Source organism: Montipora foliosa, unplaced genomic scaffold, assembly GCF_036669935.1.
Source record: "Montipora foliosa isolate CH-2021 unplaced genomic scaffold, ASM3666993v2 scaffold_94, whole genome shotgun sequence".
Lineage (NCBI taxonomy): Eukaryota > Metazoa > Cnidaria > Anthozoa > Scleractinia > Acroporidae > Montipora > Montipora foliosa.
The window spans coordinates 27682-48184 of record NW_027179844.1 but is presented as its reverse complement, the minus strand read 5'-3'; the positions used below and the strand labels follow the sequence as shown (position 1 = coordinate 48184).

The window sequence follows — 20503 nt, the reverse complement described above, 5'->3', positions numbered from 1 at the left end:
AAGCGACGTTCTCACCAATATAACGACCGGGGACACCACAGGTTTGATCCTCAGCCACCACGGCATGAATAACCTTCAGGAGACGCCCAGCGATGACGCGGGCAGCGAGCTTGTAGTCCACACTAAGGAGGGAAATTGGCCGCCAGTTACGAGGGTTCAGCCGGTCACCCGTCTTAAAGATGAGAGAAATGATGCCTCGACGCTGAGAGAGGCTGAGAGTGCCAGCCTCATAACATGAGTTCAGGACGAGCACGAGGTCCTGTCCGAGCACCGGCCAGAATTTGACATAAAACTCCATAGGGAGGCCATCCAAGCCCGGGGTCTTGCCTCGAGCCATCCCACATAAAGCAGTATAACACTCCTCCGACTGGAGAGGACCATCACACTGTTGAGCCTGGTCGGCGGACAAGGTGGAGGTGAGGGCGTCGAGCAGGGAAAGAGCCACGTCCCCGTCAGTAGGCTCGGCACTAAACAAGTTAGAATAAAAGGAAGCAAAAGCCTGGCATAGGTCCTTTGAACTCGAGACCACTGTGCCATCATCGCATCGAAGTGCTGAAATAAGTCGGTCGGCGGCACGCTTCTTTTCCAGACGGAAGAAAAAGGCCGAGGAGGTTTCACCTTCCTCAACCCATTTGGCCCGAGCACGGACTTGGGCTCCCCGAGCTGCCTCGAGGTCTAGGGCAGCAAGGGCAGACAGGGTAGAATGGTACGGCTCAACACAGGAGGTGAAACCGGCATCAACACGGTTCTTAAGATGCCCAGCTAGTCGGCCAAGGAGGTCTCGACACTGCGATGTTTTCTTCGAGCGCTCAGCGCAATATTTAATTGTGAGGCCTTTGATTTGGCTCTTGCCCTTATCCCACCACTTAGCTAGTGACGGGAAGGACAGCATGGACTGCCTCCAAACGGACCAAAAATTAGTGATATGCTGGATATAGTCCTCATCATTGAGGACAGAAATGTTGAGCTTCCAGAAACCTGTCCCAGGAGCAGCAATGTCTGGGACACTACAAGAAAGCACCACACCACAGTGATCCGAAAACGGACAAGGAATAATATCGCAAGTCAAGACTGATGGTAACCAGGAGTACGGGGCACCAATGAGATCAATACGGGAGGCCATAAGGCCGTCTGAGCGAGTCCAAGAGAAGGCAGAATCGGAAGGATGCAGGTGCCTCCAAATGTCCAGACAACAGCAGGAGTCAAAAAGACGTTTTAAGGTAGCAGTACTTTCGCGGGAAGTGTCAGAGACATTGGAGCCCCGACGATCGAGGGCGCGGTCGAACACAGTGTTAAAGTCCCCGGCAAGGAAGGTCGGATAGGTGGGATCAACCCAAGACGAGACGTCGTCCAGGAAGTCGTCACGGGCTGGGTTGCGATTGGGGGCGTAGAGACAGCAGATACGAAACGGGTGCCCAGAATGGGTAAAGTGGCAAAAAACAACACGCCCAGCGGTGTCACACCAAGAGCTCGTAAGGGTGACCGTGGGGCGGAATAAAATGATGCAACCACAAGAGTGTGCAGAGCCAACAGAAGCAACTGCATTAAAACCAGATGAACGAAACCAAGACTGACATTCACTGTCTGAAGAGCAGTGGGCCTCTTGTAGGCAGACAATGTCAGGGACCTGAGGAAAGGAACGTAACCAGTGCAGAACACCAGCGCGCTTGGACGAGTCCCTGAGACCATTGGTGTTTAAGGAGAGGATAGAGAGAGCCATAACTGAGAAGAAAGAGAGAGACAGCACAACTAGGAGCGACGGCTCCGAACCGGGGCAGGGGGAGCCAAGGAGGGAAGGCCAGAATGAACAGCCCTCCCAGACTCCCTGCCCTTTCCAGACTTCGAGCGGCCGGGGACCGCAGAACCAGGAAGAGGTTTCTTCGCTTTCTTCTTAGACTTGACCTGATCATCAGAGGAAGCCTCAACATCCGAAAGTCCACGCTTAGTGACTGGTGAATCAGTCAGCTCGACCTCGTTAACCATTACGGGAGACAGAGATAGAACCTGTGGGGTATTTACAGGGGTTACATTGATGCCCGTTAAAGGGTCATCGTCACTAAATATACTTTGACTGTATTCAGTCTCATTAACTAGTTCATTATCATTCGTATCCATTTCTTTTCCATTATTACTATTATCCATTTCCATTTCTTTTCCATTAACTACAGCATTATTTGTCATTTCTTTTCCAGTAACTACATTATTACTATTATCCATTTCCATTTCTTTTCCATTAACTATAGTAGTATTGTCCATTACACCAACTACGTTACTACTAGTGTTTAACATTGTATTACTCTGTGGCGCAGCCAAACCATCAGACGCAGCGGCGGGGGAGGCAGCCACCTGCACGCGCGTCGAGGACCCACCATTACCGGTTTTAGGGAGGGCCGCACCCTCCTTAACATTACTGGTGGCAGGAGAGGCCATGGGTGGAGTACCAGGGGGGGATAACTCATTGTCCCTGAGGTCGGTGTGGGAACCCCAACTTGAAATACCAGGTTGCGTGGGGGCAGGAGGACGAAGGGTTACCCCCTCGTCCCCAGAGTCCTCATGGTCAGAGCTTGCAGGAGAAGTGGGAAGGTCCTCAGGACCAGAACTGACATCCAGGAGGGGAGGCAGCGACTCCGGGGGAGTGGCACCAACAACAAGTGAAGCGGACGGATGGGCGGGGGTCGCAGGCGAAGATGGTGGGTTCCCCCAGGCATTGGGGGGGTTGGGGCAATCCCTGGCCATGTGACCAGGCTCCCGACACCTGCGGCACTTCCCGCGCAAGTCACAGTTTTTGGTGAGGTGTTCCCCACGACAGATATCACATTCGGCCGGCTGACCCACATACCACACCTTACATTTATATCCAGCAATGTCCAGATTACGAGGGATCCGGCCAGAACGAACCATTTTGATGATACGGGCTCCAGTGCAGATTGCAGGGTCACCCGGGTAATGCTGGTGCCTTATCGTCTCCACCTTCCCGTACGAGGAAAAGTAGGGCCGGAGGCGATCATCACTCTCCTCAAAGGGATAGTGATACAACATAACATTTTGAGCTCGAGGCCCAGCATACATGACTTTGCACTTAGCACCAGCTAAAGTGACAAAATCATAACCTTCAACAATATTTTTACATTTTGGGTCAGCGAAAGTAATCTGAACCAGTTTTACGGGAACAAACTGAATACTGTCAATCACAAAGGGGGTGAACTTTCCCTTGATGGCTGTAACAAGTTCCGCCCTGGGAACAGAGGTTGGAACATCGGAAAGGTCGAGGACTACTGTCCTCTTAAAGGCCGCAAGAGGCATGATGAAAAGGGAAAAAGAGAAAACAGTCCCCCCGGAAAGCAAAGCTCCCAGGAAGGGAACAGAAAGACTGGCTACCCTGGGTTATGGCAGGACGCCAAGCATAAGTCCCCAGGAGGGTCACCAGTAAAACTCAGGAATCAAAAATCTTACCACAAATCCCAAAAACGCTTGTCCCCACACTCCAATTCCAATACGGAACTTACGCGTACCACAAGGAAAGGCACGAACCTGGCAGATAATAAAAACCCGCGTCAGGTAAGTATGCCTTTTCAACCTCTCCGGAACCGCAAAACGCAACTTGTCTGCGCATACCATGTGGTAATGGGGGTCACGTGCTCCTCGTCCTGTCGTGTCGTGCTGTCCACTCGCTGCTATGCTACCTAGAAAAGAGAAGAGAATGTGAAGGTTGGTTGCTTGGTCATTTGTTCTGCTTTCACTTGATTATTTCTTCCCCAGAGGGAAGTGGGCCACGCTCGGAGGTAGTGCTATACCGAGGCAACCCGTGGCCGGGACGAGGCAAGCCTCTTTTCCACGGCCCAGTTCCAAAAATCAGTTTAATATATGAGCTGCTCGATGAGCAGCGTATCAGATATTAAGCTGATAAGAACAGATACTACACTTGATCTTAGCCAAAAGGCCGAGAAGCGATGCCCGTAAATGCTCACAGCGGACAAGGTGCTCCCAGTCTCATGGCCACGAGATATGGTGGTCCGATTACAATCCGTGCCAAGGAAGGAATGCCCAAAGCCAACCTGAAAGCGAGGCGCACACAACGATCGCCCTTGTACAGTGGGCAGCAGGACCAGCATTGCATGGCACTTGCGTTGACGGCAAGAGGACAAATGCACATTGTGCTTGCTCTGACCTCGTTTTTATTTTCCCTTATAACAAAGTTAATTTTCACGGCGAATTACTTGTCTACGACCATACCACAGGGAAAACACCGGTTCTCGTCCGATCACCGAAGTTAAGCCCTGTCGGGCGGGGTTAGTACTTGGATGGGAGACCGCCTGGGAATACCCCGTGTTGTAGGCTTCCCTTTTTCCTTCTGTACACTTGATTATCTCAAAAAATCTCAGTTTCCTTTAATGAAAGAACATTCCAAACCAGGTTTTTTGAACACAACATGCCAACGATATGTCAAAGATGAGACATACAACAAAAACAAAATAGTTCACACGAGAAAGTGGAACTTGTATTCCCAAGGGAGCGCGTGCGCGCGAGATCTTATCAATCCAACGTTTATGACATGAAACGTATCTTTTCGTGTGAGCAAAGAACAGGATACGACAAGTAAAAAATGCATGCACTGTTATGCATTAGATGGAAGTTAACCTAGCCCGGATGATATGCATACAACGAAGGCTACAACACTACAACATTGATCCTGCGAAAACGTGACTTACGTGACGTAGCGCACTTCAAAGTCTTACTGTTCCCTGCTCAACACGGACAGTACGTATTCAAAGGGCCGATAAGACACTATCCTGACCATGAAAGATTTACTTTTTATGATAACAATCCAATTAACTGATAACATAGAGAAACCACAAAGTGTTGGCCACAGAAATGTAACGCCAACTGATCTGGCGGGTCCTCAGTTACTCAATGCAAAACGGGCTCTCCAGAACGCAACATAACACAACGCAAAAGAAATCTATCGCGATGGAGCAGTACAAACACACATCCACTTACGTTTTCGAAACGATGCACGAGGATAAGAGCTCGACCCGCTGGCATTTTCTTGTCTCACTCGTCTATCGATGGAAATCGATGCGGCTGAAATAAACACGTCCTCTCGCTCTCTCTACGGCCAAGAATGAAAGAAATAAAATCACAGTTTTGCAGTGCACCAAGTACGGAACATTCACCTACAATTTCAGCAGTGGAATTCACAAATACAACTCACCTTCCTTAGTCCTTACACCGCCACCGCATCTCCTTCCCTGCCCTGCCTGAAACGTTACCAACAAACCTTCCCATTAGCCAACTTTGCCACCGGGGTTTGGTGCGGGGACTAGCGCGAACGCAGGTCCCCACTACCAGAAATTATACGCTCGAGTTACCCACATTTGGGGTAATCGCAAGGGTCAACCCAATCGAAGTGCAATGAAAGAGCCTCACCTTGAGAGGACTGCCTCCCTGATCACAGTGCCTCCCGCGTCAGGTAAGTATGCCTTTTCAACCTCTCCGGAACCGCAAAACGCAACTTGTCTGCGCATACCATGTGGTAATGGGGGTCACGTGCTCCTCGTCCTGTCGTGTCGTGCTGTCCACTCGCTGCTATGCTACCTAGAAAAGAGAAGAGAATGTGAAGGTTGGTTGCTTGGTCATTTGTTCTGCTTTCACTTGATTATTTCTTCCCCAGAGGGAAGTGGGCCACGCTCGGAGGTAGTGCTATACCGAGGCAACCCGTGGCCGGGACGAGGCAAGCCTCTTTTCCACGGCCCAGTTCCAAAAATCAGTTTAATATATGAGCTGCTCGATGAGCAGCGGTGAATGGCAGACCAAAGGTCACCAGTCGACAGACTCATCCAACGCCTGAGGCATTGGTCACCAGTATTAGGCGACAGAGGCGAAATAAAACTAAGCAAATCAGGTGGTACAGAGGGTGAATTAAGCAGGTGGCCCGAAGCGAAAAACGAGCTTGTTGGAAACATAGAGGCGATGACTCCATCCGCCCCCCACTGGCGGGCAAAATAACGTCGACGTCTCCGGGTTGAAAAACGCTTGAAGAGCAAGGGGAGGTGGAACTTGACACGGGCCTTTGCTCCCTCAATGACGGCGAGGGCCCCAGGTTGACAGAACGAAAGCGGTAGTCATTGCGGGCCAGCCAGATGTGAAACTTACAGGCACACAACAGGTAACTGAAGACTTTGGGCACTGCGTGAAGCTCAGTGGAATTGAAACCAAAAAGTAAATGGCGACGCTCAAGCACAGGACACATAGGCGAGAAATGAAAAAGGAGGGACTGTAGCCAACCAACAACACTTTGAGCAAGGGGACACACAAAGAGCAAATGCGACAGTGACTCGACGACAGGACCACAAAAACAAGCGGAGGAGACAGATAAACCAAAAGAGAGAAGACGCTCAGCAGTGTAAATCACACCATGAGCTACCTTCCAGGAGAAATCAACAACAAAGCGGTCAAAATCAAAGAAGTGGAACTGGCGCCACGTATCATACCAGTAAAGGTCCCCAAAGGAGGGAAAGAACTTAACTACACAGTGCGGTGTGACAGAGGAACAGGATAAAAGAAACTGGTAACCGACTTTGGCAGAGAAAAAAAGCCACGGAGGCGACAACGTGAGGGTCAGAGGATGCGAAAACCAAAGTTCCCCGGGAGGGGGAAAAAGAGCCACCAAGCGACTCCCAGGCCAAAAGCAAAGAGGAGTAAAATGGCGGTAACAGGGACCTGTCGAAGGCAGCGGGACGGGAGAAAACATCAAGAGAGGAGGCAGCAAAACACGATTGAAACCAGTACGACACAAAGGAGGACCAGCTTGACGAGGACAAAGTAGACCGTTTGACCCACTGACCCAGAAGCGACCAAACCTTGAGCTTAATGTCCACCACCGAGAAACCTCCCAGCGATGTGGGCTGAACGACCACAGCACGTGCAACGAGCTCCCGCTTGGTTTTCCAGAAGAATGAGAAAACAAGGGAGTTAAGTTCTTTAAGTACCCAGGGGGGCATGTGGACCAGGGATGCCACATACCAAACCCTGGCGAGGGCCAGGCAATTGATGACCAAAGCCTTGCCATGAAAAGACAAGGAGCGCTGACGCCAGGAGGAGAGGACGCGTTCCACAGCCTCTATCCGAGGCCGCCAATTAGTTCATCAATGTCATGCGGGCCAATGAAGACTCCGAGGATTTTAAGCTTAGAAGATGTCCAGTCGAGAGGGACAGGGGGGTCAGTTCGGCCAGCCCAAGACCCCAGCCACAAGCCGCGAGACTTTGTCAGGTTGAGCTTGGATCCAGAACCAAGCTCATACCTTGTGTAGGTGTCAAAAACAGCCCTAATGGAGGCATCGGAGGACAAGATGAGCGATGTGTCATCCGCGTACTGGGAAATTGGAGAGAGCGGTGAGGGCAGTCCAGGCAGCAAAGGTCCAGTAATGGCGGGATTTGCTCGAATATTGGCGGCCAAGACCTCAGCGACCATAACATACAGCAAAGGTGCGAGGGGGCAGCCTTGACGCACCCCCCGTGTGAGACTGAAAAAGTTTGAGACATGACCGTTAACAATGACAGCACTCTGAACAGCATTATAGAAAAGGCGGATCCAGCGCAGAAAGGAGGTTTGGAAACCCATTCTGCAGAGGGTGGCATGCAGAAAGGACCAATCAACGCGATCAAACGCTTTTTCTTGGTCGAGCGAGAGGATGGCACAAGGAGACCCGGATTGCGTGGCGTAATGGACCATGTCTCGGAGATAAGCGACGTTCTCACCAATATAACGACCGGGGACACCACAGGTTTGATCCTCAGCCACCACGGCATGAATAACCTTCAGGAGACGCCCAGCGATGACGCGGGCAGCGAGCTTGTAGTCCACACTAAGGAGGGAAATTGGCCGCCAGTTACGAGGGTTCAGCCGGTCACCCGTCTTAAAGATGAGAGAAATGATGCCTCGACGCTGAGAGAGGCTGAGAGTGCCAGCCTCATAACATGAGTTCAGGACGAGCACGAGGTCCTGTCCGAGCACCGGCCAGAATTTGACATAAAACTCCATAGGGAGGCCATCCAAGCCCGGGGTCTTGCCTCGAGCCATCCCACATAAAGCAGTATAACACTCCTCCGACTGGAGAGGACCATCACACTGTTGAGCCTGGTCGGCGGACAAGGTGGAGGTGAGGGCGTCGAGCAGGGAAAGAGCCACGTCCCCGTCAGTAGGCTCGGCACTAAACAAGTTAGAATAAAAGGAAGCAAAAGCCTGGCATAGGTCCTTTGAACTCGAGACCACTGTGCCATCATCGCATCGAAGTGCTGAAATAAGTCGGTCGGCGGCACGCTTCTTTTCCAGACGGAAGAAAAAGGCCGAGGAGGTTTCACCTTCCTCAACCCATTGGCCCGAGCACGGACTTGGGCTCCCCGAGCTGCCTCGAGGTCTAGGGCAGCAAGGGCAGACAGGGTAGAATGGTACGGCTCAACACAGGAGGTGAAACCGGCATCAACACGGTTCTTAAGATGCCCAGCTAGTCGGCCAAGGAGGTCTCGACACTGCGATGTTTTCTTTCGAGCGCTCAGCGCAATATTTAATTGTGAGGCCTTTGATTTGGCTCTTGCCCTTATCCCACCACTTAGCTAGTGACGGGAAGGACAGCATGGACTGCCTCCAAACGGACCAAAAATTAGTGATATGCTGGATATAGTCCTCATCATTGAGGACAGAAATGTTGAGCTTCCAGAAACTGTCCCAGGAGCAGCAATGTCTGGGACACTACAAGAAAGCACCACACCACAGTGATCCGAAAACGGACAAGGAATAATATCGCAAGTCAAGACTGATGGTAACAGGAGTACGGGGCACCAATGAGATCAATACGGGAGGCCATAAGGCCGTCTGAGCGAGTCCAAGAGAAGGCAGAATCGGAAGGATGCAGGTGCCTCCAAATGTCCAGACAACAGCAGGAGTCAAAAAGACGTTTTAAGGTAGCAGTACTTTCGCGGGAAGTGTCAGAGACATTGGAGCCCCGACGATCGAGGGCGCGGTCGAACACAGTGTTAAAGTCCCCGGCAAGGAAGGTCGGATAGGTGGGATCAACCCAAGACGAGACGTCGTCCAGGAAGTCGTCACGGGCTGGGTTGCGATTGGGGGCGTAGAGACAGCAGATACGAAACGGGTGCCCAGAATGGGTAAAGTGGCAAAAAACAACACGCCCAGCGGTGTCACACCAAGAGCTCGTAAGGGTGACCGTGGGGCGGAATAAAATGATGCAACCACAAGAGTGTGCAGAGCCAACAGAAGCAACTGCATTAAAACCAGATGAACGAAACCAGACTGACATTCACTGTCTGAAGAGCAGTGGGCCCTCTTGTAGGCAGACAATGTCAGGGACCTGAGGAAAGGAACGTAACCAGTGCAGAACACCAGCGCGCTTGGACGAGTCCCTGAGACCATTGGTGTTTAAGGAGAGGATAGAGAGAGCCATAACTGAGAAGAAAGAGAGAGACAGCACAACTAGGAGCGACGGCTCCGAACCGGGGCAGGGGGAGCCAAGGAGGGAAGGCCAGAATGAACAGCCCTCCCAGACTCCCTGCCCTTTCCAGACTTCGAGCGGCCGGGGACCGCAGAACCAGGAAGAGGTTTCTTCGCTTTCTTCTTAGACTTGACCTGATCATCAGAGGAAGCCTCAACATCCGAAAGTCCACGCTTAGTGACTGGTGAATCAGTCAGCTCGACCTCGTTAACCATTACGGGAGACAGAGATAGAACCTGTGGGGTATTTACAGGGGTTACATTGATGCCCGTTAAAGGGTCATCGTCACTAAATATACTTTGACTGTATTCAGTCTCATTAACTAGTTCATTATCATTCGTATCCATTTCTTTTCCATTATTACTATTATCCATTTCCATTTCTTTTCCATTAACTACAGCATTATTTGTCATTTCTTTTCCAGTAACTACATTATTACTATTATCCATTTCCATTTCTTTTCCATTAACTATAGTAGTATTGTCCATTACACCAACTACGTTACTACTAGTGTTAACATTGTATTACTCTGTGGCGCAGCCAAACCATCAGACGCAGCGGCGGGGGAGGCAGCCACCTGCACGCGCGTCGAGGACCCACCATTACCGTTTTAGGGAGGGCCGCACCCTCCTTAACATTTACTGGTGGCAGGAGAGGCCATGGGTGGAGTACCAGGGGGGATAACTCATTGTCCCTGAGGTCGGTGTGGGAACCCCAACTTGAAATACCAGGTTGCGTGGGGGCAGGAGGACGAAGGGTTACCCCCTCGTCCCCAGAGTCCTCATGGTCAGAGCTTGCAGGAGAAGTGGGAAGGTCCTCAGGACCAGAACTGACATCCAGGAGGGGAGGCAGCGACTCCGGGGGAGTGGCACCAACAACAAGTGAAGCGGACGGATGGGCGGGGGTCGCAGGCGAAGATGGTGGGTTCCCCCAGGCATTGGGGGGGTTGGGCAATCCCTGGCCATGTGACCAGGCTCCCGACACCTGCGGCACTTCCCGCGCAAGTCACAGTTTTTGGTGAGGTGTTCCCCACGACAGATATCACATTCGGCCGGCTGACCCACATACCACACCTTACATTTATATCCAGCAATGTCCAGATTACGAGGGATCCGGCCAGAACGAACCATTTTGATGATACGGGCTCCAGTGCAGATTGCAGGGTCACCCGGGTAATGCTGGTGCCTTATCGTCTCCACCTTCCCGTACGAGGAAAAGTAGGGCCGGAGGCGATCATCACTCTCCTCAAAGGGATAGTGATACAACATAACATTTTGAGCTCGAGGCCCAGCATACATGACTTTGCACTTAGCACCAGCTAAAGTGACAAAATCATAACCTTCAACAATATTTTTACATTTTGGGTCAGCGAAAGTAATCTGAACCAGTTTTACGGGAACAAACTGAATACTGTCAATCACAAAGGGGGTGAACTTTCCCTTGATGGCTGTAACAAGTTCCGCCCTGGGAACAGAGGTTGGAACATCGGAAAGGTCGAGGACTACTGTCCTCTTAAAGGCCGCAAGAGGCATGATGAAAAGGGAAAAAGAGAAAAAACAGTCCCCCCGGAAAGCAAAGCTCCCAGGAAGGGAACAGAAAGACTGGCTACCCTGGGTTATGGCAGGACGCCAAGCATAAGTCCCCAGGAGGGTCACCAGTAAAACTCAGGAATCAAAAATCTTACCACAAATCCCAAAAACGCTTGTCCCCACACTCCAATTCCAATACGGAACTTACGCGTACCACAAGGAAAGGCACGAACCTGGCAGATAATAAAAACCCGCGTCAGGTAAGTATGCCTTTTCAACCTCTCCGGAACCGCAAAAACGCAACTTGTCTGCGCATACCATGTGGTAATGGGGGTCACGTGCTCCTCGTCCTGTCGTGTCGTGCTGTCCACTCGCTGCTATGCTACCTAGAAAAGAGAAGAGAAATGTGAAGGTTGGTTGCTTGGTCATTTGTTCTGCTTTCACTTGATTATTTCTTCCCCAGAGGGAAGTGGGCCACGCTCGGAGGTAGTGCTATACCGAGGCAACCCGTGGCCGGGACGAGGCAAGCCTCTTTTCCACGGCCCAGTTCCAAAAATCAGTTTAATATATGAGCTGCTCGATGAGCAGCGTATCAGATATTAAGCTGATAAGAACAGATACTACACTTGATCTTAGCCAAAAGGCCGAGAAGCGATGCCCGTAAATGCTCACAGCGGACAAGGTGCTCCCAGTCTCATGGCCACGAGATATGGTGGTCCGATTACAATCCGTGCCAAGGAAGGAATGCCCAAAGCCAACCTGAAAGCGAGGCGCACACAACGATCGCCCTTGTACAGTGGGCAGCAGGACCAGCATTGCATGGCACTTGCGTTGACGGCAAGAGGACAAATGCACATTGTGCTTGCTCTGACCTCGTTTTTATTTTCCCTTATAACAAAGTTAATTTTCACGGCGAATTACTTGTCTACGACCATACCACAGGGAAAACACCGGTTCTCGTCCGATCACCGAAGTTAAGCCCTGTCGGGCGGGGTTAGTACTTGGATGGGAGACCGCCTGGGAATACCCCGTGTTGTAGGCTTCCCTTTTTCCTTCTGTACACTTGATTATCTCAAAAAATCTCAGTTTCCTTTAATGAAAGAACATTCCAAACCAGGTTTTTTGAACACAACATGCCAACGATATGTCAAAGATGAGACATACAACAAAAACAAAATAGTTCACACGAGAAAGTGGAACTTGTATTCCCAAGGGAGCGCGTGCGCGCGAGATCTTATCAATCCAACGTTTATGACATGAAACGTATCTTTTCGTGTGAGCAAAGAACAGGATACGACAAGTAAAAAATGCATGCACTGTTATGCATTAGATGGAAGTTAACCTAGCCCGGATGATATGCATACAACGAAGGCTACAACACTACAACATTGATCCTGCGAAAACGTGACTTACGTGACGTAGCGCACTTCAAAGTCTTACTGTTCCCTGCTCAACACGGACAGTACGTATTCAAAGGGCCGATAAGACACTATCCTGACCATGAAAGATTTACTTTTTATGATAACAATCCAATTAACTGATAACATAGAGAAACCACAAAGTGTTGGCCACAGAAATGTAACGCCAACTGATCTGGCGGGTCCTCAGTTACTCAATGCAAAACGGGCTCTCCAGAACGCAACATAACACAACGCAAAAGAAATCTATCGCGATGGAGCAGTACAAACACACATCCACTTACGTTTTCGAAACGATGCACGAGGATAAGAGCTCGACCCGCTGGCATTTTCTTGTCTCACTCGTCTATCGATGGAAATCGATGCGGCTGAAATAAACACGTCCTCTCGCTCTCTCTACGGCCAAGAATGAAAGAAATAAAATCACAGTTTTGCAGTGCACCAAGTACGGAACATTCACCTACAATTTCAGCAGTGGAATTCACAAATACAACTCACCTTCCTTAGTCCTTACACCGCCACCGCATCTCCTTCCCTGCCCTGCCTGAAACGTTACCAACAAACCTTCCCATTAGCCAACTTTGCCACCGGGGTTTGGTGCGGGGACTAGCGCGAACGCAGGTCCCCACTACCAGAAATTATACGCTCGAGTTACCCACATTTGGGGTAATCGCAAGGGTCAACCCAATCGAAGTGCAATGAAAGAGCCTCACCTTGAGAGGACTGCCTCCCTGATCACAGTGCCTCCCGCGTCAGGTAAGTATGCCTTTTCAACCTCTCCGGAACCGCAAAACGCAACTTGTCTGCGCATACCATGTGGTAATGGGGGTCACGTGCTCCTCGTCCTGTCGTGTCGTGCTGTCCACTCGCTGCTATGCTACCTAGAAAAGAGAAGAGAATGTGAAGGTTGGTTGCTTGGTCATTTGTTCTGCTTTCACTTGATTATTTCTTCCCCAGAGGGAAGTGGGCCACGCTCGGAGGTAGTGCTATACCGAGGCAACCCGTGGCCGGGACGAGGCAAGCCTCTTTTCCACGGCCCAGTTCCAAAAATCAGTTTAATATATGAGCTGCTCGATGAGCAGCGGTGAATGGCAGACCAAAGGTCACCAGTCGACAGACTCATCCAACGCCTGAGGCATTGGTCACCAGTATTAGGCGACAGAGGCGAAATAAAACTAAGCAAATCAGGTGGTACAGAGGGTGAATTAAGCAGGTGGCCCGAAGCGAAAAACGAGCTTGTTGGAAACATAGAGGCGATGACTCCATCCGCCCCCCACTGGCGGGCAAAATAACGTCGACGTCTCCGGGTTGAAAAACGCTTGAAGAGCAAGGGGAGGTGGAACTTGACACGGGCCTTTGCTCCCTCAATGACGGCGAGGGCCCCAGGTTGACAGAACGAAAGCGGTAGTCATTGCGGGCCAGCCAGATGTGAAACTTACAGGCACACAACAGGTAACTGAAGACTTTGGGCACTGCGTGAAGCTCAGTGGAATTGAAACCAAAAAGTAAATGGCGACGCTCAAGCACAGGACACATAGGCGAGAAATGAAAAAGGAGGGACTGTAGCCAACCAACAACACTTTGAGCAAGGGGACACACAAAGAGCAAATGCGACAGTGACTCGACGACAGGACCACAAAAACAAGCGGAGGAGACAGATAAACCAAAAGAGAGAAGACGCTCAGCAGTGTAAATCACACCATGAGCTACCTTCCAGGAGAAATCAACAACAAAGCGGTCAAAATCAAAGAAGTGGAACTGGCGCCACGTATCATACCAGTAAAGGTCCCCAAAGGAGGGAAAGAACTTAACTACACAGTGCGGTGTGACAGAGGAACAGGATAAAAGAAACTGGTAACCGACTTTGGCAGAGAAAAAAAGCCACGGAGGCGACAACGTGAGGGTCAGAGGATGCGAAAACCAAAGTTCCCCGGGAGGGGGAAAAAGAGCCACCAAGCGACTCCCAGGCCAAAAGCAAAGAGGAGTAAAATGGCGGTAACAGGGACCTGTCGAAGGCAGCGGGACGGGAGAAAACATCAAGAGAGGAGGCAGCAAAACACGATTGAAACCAGTACGACACAAAGGAGGACCAGCTTGACGAGGACAAAGTAGACCGTTTGACCCACTGACCCAGAAGCGACCAAACCTTGAGCTTAATGTCCACCACCGAGAAACCTCCCAGCGATGTGGGCTGAACGACCACAGCACGTGCAACGAGCTCCCGCTTGGTTTTCCAGAAGAATGAGAAAACAAGGGAGTTAAGTTCTTTAAGTACCCAGGGGGGCATGTGGACCAGGGATGCCACATACCAAACCCTGGCGAGGGCCAGGCAATTGATGACCAAAGCCTTGCCATGAAAAGACAAGGAGCGCTGACGCCAGGAGGAGAGGACGCGTTCCACAGCCTCTATCCGAGGCCGCCAATTAGTTCATCAATGTCATGCGGGCCAATGAAGACTCCGAGGATTTTAAGCTTAGAAGATGTCCAGTCGAGAGGGACAGGGGGGTCAGTTCGGCCAGCCCAAGACCCCAGCCACAAGCCGCGAGACTTTGTCAGGTTGAGCTTGGATCCAGAACCAAGCTCATACCTTGTGTAGGTGTCAAAAACAGCCCTAATGGAGGCATCGGAGGACAAGATGAGCGATGTGTCATCCGCGTACTGGGAAATTGGAGAGAGCGGTGAGGGCAGTCCAGGCAGCAAAGGTCCAGTAATGGCGGGATTTGCTCGAATATTGGCGGCCAAGACCTCAGCGACCATAACATACAGCAAAGGTGCGAGGGGGCAGCCTTGACGCACCCCCCGTGTGAGACTGAAAAAGTTTGAGACATGACCGTTAACAATGACAGCACTCTGAACAGCATTATAGAAAAGGCGGATCCAGCGCAGAAAGGAGGTTTGGAAACCCATTCTGCAGAGGGTGGCATGCAGAAAGGACCAATCAACGCGATCAAACGCTTTTTCTTGGTCGAGCGAGAGGATGGCACAAGGAGACCCGGATTGCGTGGCGTAATGGACCATGTCTCGGAGATAAGCGACGTTCTCACCAATATAACGACCGGGGACACCACAGGTTTGATCCTCAGCCACCACGGCATGAATAACCTTCAGGAGACGCCCAGCGATGACGCGGGCAGCGAGCTTGTAGTCCACACTAAGGAGGGAAATTGGCCGCCAGTTACGAGGGTTCAGCCGGTCACCCGTCTTAAAGATGAGAGAAATGATGCCTCGACGCTGAGAGAGGCTGAGAGTGCCAGCCTCATAACATGAGTTCAGGACGAGCACGAGGTCCTGTCCGAGCACCGGCCAGAATTTGACATAAAACTCCATAGGGAGGCCATCCAAGCCCGGGGTCTTGCCTCGAGCCATCCCACATAAAGCAGTATAACACTCCTCCGACTGGAGAGGACCATCACACTGTTGAGCCTGGTCGGCGGACAAGGTGGAGGTGAGGGCGTCGAGCAGGGAAAGAGCCACGTCCCCGTCAGTAGGCTCGGCACTAAACAAGTTAGAATAAAAGGAAGCAAAAGCCTGGCATAGGTCCTTTGAACTCGAGACCACTGTGCCATCATCGCATCGAAGTGCTGAAATAAGTCGGTCGGCGGCACGCTTCTTTTCCAGACGGAAGAAAAAGGCCGAGGAGGTTTCACCTTCCTCAACCCATTGGCCCGAGCACGGACTTGGGCTCCCCGAGCTGCCTCGAGGTCTAGGGCAGCAAGGGCAGACAGGGTAGAATGGTACGGCTCAACACAGGAGGTGAAACCGGCATCAACACGGTTCTTAAGATGCCCAGCTAGTCGGCCAAGGAGGTCTCGACACTGCGATGTTTTCTTTCGAGCGCTCAGCGCAATATTTAATTGTGAGGCCTTTGATTTGGCTCTTGCCCTTATCCCACCACTTAGCTAGTGACGGGAAGGACAGCATGGACTGCCTCCAAACGGACCAAAAATTAGTGATATGCTGGATATAGTCCTCATCATTGAGGACAGAAATGTTGAGCTTCCAGAAACTGTCCCAGGAGCAGCAATGTCTGGGACACTACAAGAAAGCACCACACCACAGTGATCCGAAAACGGACAAGGAATAATATCGCAAGTCAAGACTGATGGTAACAGGAGTACGGGGCACCAATGAGATCAATACGGGAGGCCATAAGGCCGTCTGAGCGAGTCCAAGAGAAGGCAGAATCGGAAGGATGCAGGTGCCTCCAAATGTCCAGACAACAGCAGGAGTCAAAAAGACGTTTTAAGGTAGCAGTACTTTCGCGGGAAGTGTCAGAGACATTGGAGCCCCGACGATCGAGGGCGCGGTCGAACACAGTGTTAAAGTCCCCGGCAAGGAAGGTCGGATAGGTGGGATCAACCCAAGACGAGACGTCGTCCAGGAAGTCGTCACGGGCTGGGTTGCGATTGGGGGCGTAGAGACAGCAGATACGAAACGGGTGCCCAGAATGGGTAAAGTGGCAAAAAACAACACGCCCAGCGGTGTCACACCAAGAGCTCGTAAGGGTGACCGTGGGGCGGAATAAAATGATGCAACCACAAGAGTGTGCAGAGCCAACAGAAGCAACTGCATTAAAACCAGATGAACGAAACCAGACTGACATTCACTGTCTGAAGAGCAGTGGGCCCTCTTGTAGGCAGACAATGTCAGGGACCTGAGGAAAGGAACGTAACCAGTGCAGAACACCAGCGCGCTTGGACGAGTCCCTGAGACCATTGGTGTTTAAGGAGAGGATAGAGAGAGCCATAACTGAGAAGAAAGAGAGAGACAGCACAACTAGGAGCGACGGCTCCGAACCGGGGCAGGGGGAGCCAAGGAGGGAAGGCCAGAATGAACAGCCCTCCCAGACTCCCTGCCCTTTCCAGACTTCGAGCGGCCGGGGACCGCAGAACCAGGAAGAGGTTTCTTCGCTTTCTTCTTAGACTTGACCTGATCATCAGAGGAAGCCTCAACATCCGAAAGTCCACGCTTAGTGACTGGTGAATCAGTCAGCTCGACCTCGTTAACCATTACGGGAGACAGAGATAGAACCTGTGGGGTATTTACAGGGGTTACATTGATGCCCGTTAAAGGGTCATCGTCACTAAATATACTTTGACTGTATTCAGTCTCATTAACTAGTTCATTATCATTCGTATCCATTTCTTTTCCATTATTACTATTATCCATTTCCATTTCTTTTCCATTAACTACAGCATTATTTGTCATTTCTTTTCCAGTAACTACATTATTACTATTATCCATTTCCATTTCTTTTCCATTAACTATAGTAGTATTGTCCATTACACCAACTACGTTACTACTAGTGTTAACATTGTATTACTCTGTGGCGCAGCCAAACCATCAGACGCAGCGGCGGGGGAGGCAGCCACCTGCACGCGCGTCGAGGACCCACCATTACCGTTTTAGGGAGGGCCGCACCCTCCTTAACATTTACTGGTGGCAGGAGAGGCCATGGGTGGAGTACCAGGGGGGATAACTCATTGTCCCTGAGGTCGGTGTGGGAACCCCAACTTGAAATACCAGGTTGCGTGGGGGCAGGAGGACGAAGGGTTACCCCCTCGTCCCCAGAGTCCTCATGGTCAGAGCTTGCAGGAGAAGTGGGAAGGTCCTCAGGACCAGAACTGACATCCAGGAGGGGAGGCAGCGACTCCGGGGGAGTGGCACCAACAACAAGTGAAGCGGACGGATGGGCGGGGGTCGCAGGCGAAGATGGTGGGTTCCCCCAGGCATTGGGGGGGTTGGGCAATCCCTGGCCATGTGACCAGGCTCCCGACACCTGCGGCACTTCCCGCGCAAGTCACAGTTTTTGGTGAGGTGTTCCCCACGACAGATATCACATTCGGCCGGCTGACCCACATACCACACCTTACATTTATATCCAGCAATGTCCAGATTACGAGGGATCCGGCCAGAACGAACCATTTTGATGATACGGGCTCCAGTGCAGATTGCAGGGTCACCCGGGTAATGCTGGTGCCTTATCGTCTCCACCTTCCCGTACGAGGAAAAGTAGGGCCGGAGGCGATCATCACTCTCCTCAAAGGGATAGTGATACAACATAACATTTTGAGCTCGAGGCCCAGCATACATGACTTTGCACTTAGCACCAGCTAAAGTGACAAAATCATAACCTTCAACAATATTTTTACATTTTGGGTCAGCGAAAGTAATCTGAACCAGTTTTACGGGAACAAACTGAATACTGTCAATCACAAAGGGGGTGAACTTTCCCTTGATGGCTGTAACAAGTTCCGCCCTGGGAACAGAGGTTGGAACATCGGAAAGGTCGAGGACTACTGTCCTCTTAAAGGCCGCAAGAGGCATGATGAAAAGGGAAAAAGAGAAAAAACAGTCCCCCCGGAAAGCAAAGCTCCCAGGAAGGGAACAGAAAGACTGGCTACCCTGGGTTATGGCAGGACGCCAAGCATAAGTCCCCAGGAGGGTCACCAGTAAAACTCAGGAATCAAAAATCTTACCACAAATCCCAAAAACGCTTGTCCCCACACTCCAATTCCAATACGGAACTTACGCGTACCACAAGGAAAGGCACGAACCTGGCAGATAATAAAAACCCGCGTCAGGTAAGTATGCCTTTTCAACCTCTCCGGAACCGCAAAAACGCAACTTGTCTGCGCATACCATGTGGTAATGGGGGTCACGTGCTCCTCGTCCTGTCGTGTCGTGCTGTCCACTCGCTGCTATGCTACCTAGAAAAGAGAAGAGAAATGTGAAGGTTGGTTGCTTGGTCATTTGTTCTGCTTTCACTTGATTATTTCTTCCCCAGAGGGAAGTGGGCCACGCTCGGAGGTAGTGCTATACCGAGGCAACCCGTGGCCGGGACGAGGCAAGCCTCTTTTCCACGGCCCAGTTCCAAAAATCAGTTTAATATATGAGCTGCTCGATGAGCAGCGTATCAGATATTAAGCTGATAAGAACAGATACTACACTTGATCTTAGCCAAAAGGCCGAGAAGCGATGCCCGTAAATGCTCACAGCGGACAAGGTGCTCCCAGTCTCATGGCCACGAGATATGGTGGTCCGATTACAATCCGTGCCAAGGAAGGAATGCCCAAAGCCAACCTGAAAGCGAGGCGCACACAACGATCGCCCTTGTACAGTGGGCAGCAGGACCAGCATTGCATGGCACTTGCGTTGACGGCAAGAGGACAAATGCACATTGTGCTTGCTCTGACCTCGTTTTTATTTTCCCTTATAACAAAGTTAATTTTCACGGCGAATTACTTGTCTACGACCATACCACAGGGAAAACACCGGTTCTCGTCCGATCACCGAAGTTAAGCCCTGTCGGGCGGGGTTAGTACTTGGATGGGAGACCGCCTGGGAATACCCCGTGTTGTAGGCTTCCCTTTTTCCTTCTGTACACTTGATTATCTCAAAAAATCTCAGTTTCCTTTAATGAAAGAACATTCCAAACCAGGTTTTTTGAACACAACATGCCAACGATATGTCAAAGATGAGACATACAACAAAAACAAAATAGTTCACACGAGAAAGTGGAACTTGTATTCCCAAGGGAGCGCGTGCGCGCGAGATCTTATCAATCCAACGTTTATGACATGAAACGTATCTTTTCGTGTGAGCAAAGAACAGGATACGACAAGTAAAAAATGCATGCACTGTTATGCATTAGATGGAAGTTAACCTAGCCCGGATGATATGCATACAACGAAGGCTACAACACTACAACATTGAGCCTGCGAAAACGTGACTTATACGTGACGTAGCGAACTTCAAAGTCTTACTGTTCCCTGCTCAACACGGACAGTACGTATTCAAAGGGCCGATAAGACACTATCCTGACCATGAAAGATTTACTTTTTATGATAACAATCCAATTAACTGATAACATAGAGAAACCACAAAGTGTTGGCCACAGAAATGTAACGCCAACTGATCTGGCGGGTCCTCAGTTACTCAATGCAAAACGGGCTCTCCAGAACGCAACATAACACAACGCAAAAGAAATCTATCGCGATGGAGCAGTACAAACACACATCCACTTACGTTTTCGAAACGATGCACG

The 20503-nt window shown here is 50.7% G+C and overlaps 10 non-coding genes across 10 annotated transcripts; 3 read left to right on the top strand and 7 right to left on the bottom strand.

The window, feature by feature from the left end:
• Nucleotides 1–3760: 3760 nt before the first annotated feature.
• LOC137990540 (U2 spliceosomal RNA) lies at nt 3761–3952 on the bottom strand. The gene has a single exon (XR_011121499.1). It is a non-coding gene; the product is annotated as a U2 spliceosomal RNA (small nuclear RNA).
• Nucleotides 3953–4219: 267 nt separating this feature from the next.
• On the top strand, nt 4220–4338 carry LOC137990504 (5S ribosomal RNA). The gene has a single exon (XR_011121466.1). It is a non-coding gene; the product is annotated as a 5S ribosomal RNA (ribosomal RNA).
• A 976-nt stretch (nt 4339–5314) lies between these two features.
• LOC137990522 (U1 spliceosomal RNA) lies at nt 5315–5478 on the bottom strand. The gene has a single exon (XR_011121482.1). It is a non-coding gene; the product is annotated as a U1 spliceosomal RNA (small nuclear RNA).
• Nucleotides 5479–5672: 194 nt separating this feature from the next.
• On the bottom strand, nt 5673–5863 carry LOC137990499 (U2 spliceosomal RNA). The gene has a single exon (XR_011121462.1). It is a non-coding gene; the product is annotated as a U2 spliceosomal RNA (small nuclear RNA).
• Nucleotides 5864–11502: 5639 nt separating this feature from the next.
• LOC137990539 (U2 spliceosomal RNA) lies at nt 11503–11694 on the bottom strand. Its single transcript, XR_011121498.1, has one exon. It is a non-coding gene; the product is annotated as a U2 spliceosomal RNA (small nuclear RNA).
• A 267-nt stretch (nt 11695–11961) lies between these two features.
• LOC137990503 (5S ribosomal RNA) lies at nt 11962–12080 on the top strand. The gene has a single exon (XR_011121465.1). It is a non-coding gene; the product is annotated as a 5S ribosomal RNA (ribosomal RNA).
• Nucleotides 12081–13056: 976 nt separating this feature from the next.
• On the bottom strand, nt 13057–13220 carry LOC137990521 (U1 spliceosomal RNA). Its single transcript, XR_011121481.1, has one exon. It is a non-coding gene; the product is annotated as a U1 spliceosomal RNA (small nuclear RNA).
• A 194-nt stretch (nt 13221–13414) lies between these two features.
• LOC137990497 (U2 spliceosomal RNA) lies at nt 13415–13605 on the bottom strand. Its single transcript, XR_011121461.1, has one exon. It is a non-coding gene; the product is annotated as a U2 spliceosomal RNA (small nuclear RNA).
• Nucleotides 13606–19244: 5639 nt separating this feature from the next.
• Nucleotides 19245–19436, bottom strand: LOC137990538 (U2 spliceosomal RNA). The gene has a single exon (XR_011121497.1). It is a non-coding gene; the product is annotated as a U2 spliceosomal RNA (small nuclear RNA).
• A 267-nt stretch (nt 19437–19703) lies between these two features.
• LOC137990550 (5S ribosomal RNA) lies at nt 19704–19822 on the top strand. Its single transcript, XR_011121507.1, has one exon. It is a non-coding gene; the product is annotated as a 5S ribosomal RNA (ribosomal RNA).
• The last annotated feature ends 681 nt before the right edge of the window (nt 19823–20503 follow it).